This window comes from Solanum stenotomum, chromosome 8, assembly GCF_019186545.1.
Source record: "Solanum stenotomum isolate F172 chromosome 8, ASM1918654v1, whole genome shotgun sequence".
In the NCBI taxonomy this organism is placed as follows: domain Eukaryota; kingdom Viridiplantae; phylum Streptophyta; class Magnoliopsida; order Solanales; family Solanaceae; genus Solanum; species Solanum stenotomum.
The window spans coordinates 38612393-38618926 of NC_064289.1; the positions used below are offsets into that span (position 1 = coordinate 38612393).

Consider the following 6534-nt stretch of genomic DNA (forward strand, 5'->3'; position numbering starts at 1 on the left):
GAGAAGGGATTCTTGGGATATGATAGGAATACGGGTTAGACTAGACTATTGGGTACATGCTTTTGATAGTAAATCCATTGAATATTTGTTACTACGCTAGACTATAGTGGGTTAAGCTTTCTGTCGAACAACTTACCTCGAATCAAATAGGTTCCTCTTGGACACCCACTTGCCACATGAAAAAACCTCCGCCTTAGCCCACTCACTCTCTCGAGCTGAGTGTGTGGGAGAAGGACTAGGGTTCACTCTCTCGAGCTGAACCTCATGTCGACCCACTCCCACTGGTCATCAATTTAGTAGTCTTAGTTTTACGACCTCTCTCTCGAGCAAGATGAAAACACAAAGGTGAAATCGTATTTGCAACTACCATTTCATTAAGTTCCAACACAACTACTAAATGAAATCACATCTAAACAACAAATAAACTATCAGCAAACAAGACCCAACAATTAATTTAACCCATATTCATATAATCACACCCAAAAATTAGGGTTTAAGCAAGACATGTAAAAGAGAGAGAAATTTATATCAAAATGAGTTTGCATTCAAATGGGTATGAAGATTTTAGTCTCAAAACAAGCCAAGAGTGAAGAATCCAAGAGACCCAAACCTAAATTGTTGGAGTTGAAACCCTTTGAATCTTCAAGTTCTTCAAAACCCTCTCAAAACTTAGAACTCAAAAATCTATGTTAAAAATTATATATTAAAAATATGATAATAGGCCACAACGCTCAACGAGTATTTATAGTTTTCAAAAATTTGTGTTGCAGCGGATCACTCGGCGCAGTTAGTCGAGATCGCCCTTTGGTGTGTTTAATCGTCGTCTTGCTCTACCCTTCAGCATTGTCGTGCTTTGGATAATTGGGCAACATAGTATTGCTTCGTAGAACTGCTCGATGATACGCCGACTACTCCTTTTCACCACCGATTTGATCCATTCCTTCAGGGCTCAGCACACTGGAACAAAAGGCGAGGATAAGACGTTTTGGCGACTCGCTGAATGTGCTCGACGATTCTCATAACTTTATTTTTTCATTCGTTCAGCTGCCTTTGTTCCTTTTTGCTAAGTAGTGTCCACACTTTCCCTCAAACTCCAAATACCTGAAACTTAAGGGTTTTCATCATATTTTGAGACAAAATATACATTTGACGACGCTAATTCTATCAAAATATAGCCCTAAATGAGTCTAATTTGAGGACTCATCACGTGTTGTACGGTAATTGCTGGATTTTATAAAGTGGATTATCTAGTATAGGCTTGTGAATTGTTTGATGAAATGCTTAGGCTAAGAATAACTCCTAATGTTACTATGTTTAATAAGATTATGTGTACACTTTGTAAGAAGGGGAACTTCCAAGAAAGTGAAAGGCTTCTTAACAAGATTCTGAAAAGAGAGGTGTTTCCAAATTTGATTACATCTAATCTCTTAATACAAGGTCTTTCTGTAAATGGCCAGCAACATGAAGTTGCTAGGATGTTGGAAGCTTTGAGGAAAGAAGGTTTAAATGCTAATGTAGTCACTTTTAACACTCTCATATGTGGTTTATGCAAACACTCAAAGGTTATTGAAGCTGAGTCTTACTTGCATAAAATGGTAAACCGCGGGTTCGATCCTGATGCGTTCACCTATAACACAATCATTGGTGCATATTGAAAATCGGATATGATACAGAAAGCGGACATAATCCTTAATATTGCAGTTTTAAAGGTTTTGTTCCTGATGTGTTTACTTTGTGCTCCCTTATTTACAGATTATGCCAGAATGGTGACTTCAAAAGAGCCAAAAGTTTATTTAATGAAGCCATAGGTAAATGTATGAAGTCTAATGTAATCCTCTATAATATCTTAATTAAGGGAATGTGTCATAAGGGACTTATCTTACAAGCATTGAAATTGATTACTAAAATACATGAGAAAAGTTGCAGACCTAATACATGGACTTATAATCTAATCATCAATGGGTTGTGCAACATGGATTCTGTATCTGATGCTAGTAATATCATGAATGATGTCGTGATCAAAAGGATCCTTCTTGATATTTTTACCTTCAACACCTTGATTGATGGTTATTGTAAACAGTCAAAATTGGCTGACGCAATATATATAGATTCTAAATACAATGTGGGATCATCATGTTCTTCCAGATGTGATAACTTATAACACAATGTTAAATGGACTTTGCAAGCTTGAAATTTTGATGATGTGATGGAAACCTTCAAACTCATGGTGTAAAAAGGGTGTGTCCCAAATATAATCACATATAATATACTCATTAAGAGACTCTGTAAATCTAGAAAGCTTATGAAAGCTTTAGAATTACTTGAGGATATTCAAAGCAGGCTCTTATTGTTGATACACTGAGTTTTAACACTCTTATAAATGGGTTTTGTGAGAATGAGGATTTGAATGGAGCTTAGGAGCTATTCAAAAGAATGAAAAGGCAATATAAATATTCTCATACTACTGCAACCTACAATATAATAATCACTGTATTTGCTAAAAACCTGTAAATGGACATGGTAGATATGCTCTTTCTTGAGATGAATGAATGTGGTTGTCTTCTTGACAACTACACATACCGTTGTATGATAGATGGTTTCTGCAAGGTCGACAACACTGAATTTGGATACAAGTTTTTGCTTGAAAACTTTTCGAAAGAATTTCTTCCATCAAAAGAAACAGTGGGACGAGTGATCAATTGCCTATGTGTGAAGAACAGGTTACTCGATGAAGTTGGTATCATTCATCGCATGGTGCAGAAGGGTGTTGTCCCTGATGTGGTTTACATAACTTTTGAAGCAGATATAAAGGATGTGGCGGCTCCTAAGATTGTTGTGGAAGACTTGTTGAAGAAGAATCATATCACCTATTATGCCTATGAACTTTTATACGATGGGATAAGAGACAAAAAGATTTTGAAGGAATTATCAATGAAGGTATGTCCTATTTAAAGAATTACTTTTTTCTCAAATACTAGAGTACACATAAACACTGCAGACTAAAAAGACTTTTGTTTGGATACAAATATTTGTATTAATAATGTACAAATATTTTAGGTTATGGTGGAACAAGTAAAGTGATTCAACTAGCCATCCAATTAGTAATGAATTGGTAACAGCTAACTGGTAAATGGACCGTTTACAAGTAAAATTTCAGCAGGTTAAGGTTTTTTTTGGGTAAGATTGCTAGTTGTTTGGTAAATGAATATTTTTTCGATTCTCCTACTGTTTCTTTTTTCCTTTTGTGGTTAAAATGTTAGTGAAGCATGTTTGTGATTTCTGGAAGTAAAAGGCGACACATTTGTTTTCAAAGACCTGATTAAATAGTTGTTATCGTTGAAAGTTGGATATATAAAAAATTAAGGGGAATAAACTAATCTCGAAGATAGTCTATCAGGTGAAATGATTGTGTGTTTGACCTATTTCATCTTAAATTTGTTTTTTTAATTATTTGGATAATATCTTCTCTGAGATACTTCTCTAGATTTTTTTCCCATAATGTCACAATATAACTTACAAAAATAGCTATCTAAACACATGTTAGTCTACTTACGTTCTTCCAGAAAACCTTGAGTTTAGTCTTACTTAAGTTCTTCCAGAAAACCTTCAGAATTTTTTTTGAAAGATTTTCGAAAACACACCTGACCTATTCTGCATGCAATAATGATTGAAAGATGGCGGATTAAGTGAATGAAAATTATTTTTTCCTATTATTTTGGCTTGAGGGAGTAAAATGGAAAATTGAGCTATTACTCTGGGCTGCAATGCATGAGAATGAATGGCACATGCATTTTAAAATCTGATGACCTTTTACATTGTTTTAATTTTAAATGCAAAGTAAGAATGCTCAAACTGAAGAAGAATGGAAACACGGGTAGTGTTCAACTTTATAAGTGTAAGGATAAATAAAACTCTAATCTACTGGATTAAGATTCTGTATTATTCAGAAGATCAATGAAAGTTAAATTCAATTATAAATTTGACAGGTAAACAAACTTGGTGCAATGAGATACTATTTGCATTGATAAGAGGTCTTGCCCACAGCTAAGAAGTCTAGATATAGTTGTTTTAACTTTTTTTTGCTTCTTTCTTCTGTACACAGAGAAAACTTGCTATAATATCTTGTTCATGAAAACATTCTACCTCCAGTCACTTGAGCATTGATGGGAATCAAACTAAGGTAACATTAAGCCACAATTTATGAGAAGGAAAATAATTAGCAATACATGATTGAAACTTTGTTGTTTCAAAGTCATGTCACAAGAGCAATGTAGTTGCGGCGTCATGAACAAGCCATTGGTGCAAAATCAGTGGCATAAATCAATGCCAGTAGTTGAAAATTAGGTTTACATATAAAAAATGATTTTCCTAATGTTTCCTTAAAATTAGGTGGCAACTCTAAAACAAAAAAAAATAATTTTCAAAATCATAGTCGCATCCATATTATGTTGTGAACTGTTTCGGCTGGTTCGAAATAGAGTGCGACAACTTGGCGACTTTGATGGGGAACTTACTTAGGTTTTAACCTTATAAAACTCAATTTAGGAATAACATTGTGATTACTGCTTTATTTTTAGGTTATTATTTGCTTTATTGAAATGATATATTGCTTTGACTGAAAGGTCGCAAGTCAAATCCAAACTTGTGTTCCTTATTTATTTTTGAAACACTATATGTTACTGCTTTCCTCACACTATCAATTACACTTTCTATCAAGTCTTTGGCCGTACACAAACACACACTGAACACAAGAGGGGTGTTCTTCACTCCTCCGAACCTCTTTTTGGATTCCTTAGTTTCAGAGTTGGTGCAAGTAAGTTAGTGCGCCTTCTCGCAATTATTCAGTCCCACTCTCAATCATCTAGGAAAAATTCCTACTCTAGAAATAGGTCATATTGCATAGCCTTAATCAAGACAATATAAGGCATTGTCGTTGAGTTTAGGAAACCACCCAAATGTCAATGAATTTCTTCTTTAAAACTCGACAAATGATCCAAACTAAAACACTTAATAGATTTGGAGCAAATAAACTTACCCTCTTTACCTTTCTTTCAAATGAACATCAACCAAAATTTGTTGGATATCCAAATGGTCATTTCAGCTCCACATATCCTATGGAATTAGTGGCAAAACATTCACAGGATACACGGGGCTAAGATTCAAAAGCACTTGGGAGCATTATTGTCACTTCTAGGGACACAATGCGACAAAGTCTTCGTTACTCAACTAATGGGATTTTGGGAATCGAGCATCGTAAATTTCAAGTTCTTGGATTTTGAGATCACTCCTACATTGGAGGAGTTCGGTAGTGTTATCGAACTATTGATTAGAGTGAGGCTGTCGATCATCCCATCAACCATCTGTACAAGTGATTTTCTAAGTCTCTAGAGCTGCATATATTTCGGTGATTGAGATATGTGGACTACGGAAAGGTCGAGCTAGAATATCTCTTTCAGAGGTTTGGGCGTCTGGAAGGTTATGACAAATATCAACATGAATTTTCATGTACCCGTGGATCATGGGTACATCTGAGGCCAAGAGTATTCGTTATGACTTTTTTGGGAATCATGATATTCCTTATAAGGTCCCATTCTGTCGACATCAATATATTGTCGATGGTTATAAGCATCTTTAACAATCCGCAAAAGATTTTCTTTGGTGCCTATGATCCTCACTAAAGTTCTTCGTTCAATGACGGCCTGCACGAGGGGCCACGACGTCTTCGGGGGATGCAATGTGTTGCTATAGATTTGGGTGTGAACACTTAATTTATGACGTGTTTAATTTACTCCTACAATATATAGTTATGTCTTTTCTTATATTTTCTTTTGTATTTTATATTTTGGTTTGTTTGTCGTTGTTTGTATTGTTTTTTTTTATTAATTGGCCCAAATGACCCAATTTTGATTGAATTGAGCTGATTTAGACCCAATTCTGGTGGCCCAATCAATTTTAGACCCAGTCCAATAGCAATGGTCAAGATTAAATCTCAATCATTCATAACATTTTGATCCAAGGGCTCTTATGTGACCCTACCAAAAATACAAAACTCAAAAATCACAATTAACTTGTGGTGAAAAGATAAAAAATATTCAGATTTGAAAAAAAAATGAACGAGAAAGGAAGAAAAATAATAAAGAATATAGAAATAATAAAAAAGAAAAAGAAAAAAAAGGAACATAAAATAAAAAAATAAAAAAATAAAGAGAAAATAAAATAAAAAATTAAAATAATAAAGAAGAAAAACGGAGAAAAATAAAAAGCAGAACTCTTTTTTAGGGAATATGTAATTAGTTTATTTTTATGAGGCATAAAATTAATTTTTCATAGTATATATGATGGTGAAATATGTGTAGTTAGCTTTTTCCTTAATTATATTGAAAAGAGCTCCCAAATAAATGAGTAAGGGTATGTTTGGAAGGACACTCTGGTAATTAAATTTGGTCTAATTGAGTGTAATTACACTGTCTGTCTTGTTTGGTTGGACAAGTAATTACTTGGTCAGCAGGTAATTAGTGTAATTGGCAGAGGGTA

General features: G+C 34.3%; 1 pseudogene; it reads left to right on the top strand.

The window, feature by feature from the left end:
- The first annotated feature begins 896 nt into the window (after nucleotides 1–896).
- LOC125873768 (putative pentatricopeptide repeat-containing protein At1g74580) lies at nucleotides 897–4333 on the top strand (annotated as a pseudogene).
- Nucleotides 4334–6534: the final 2201 nt, after the last annotated feature.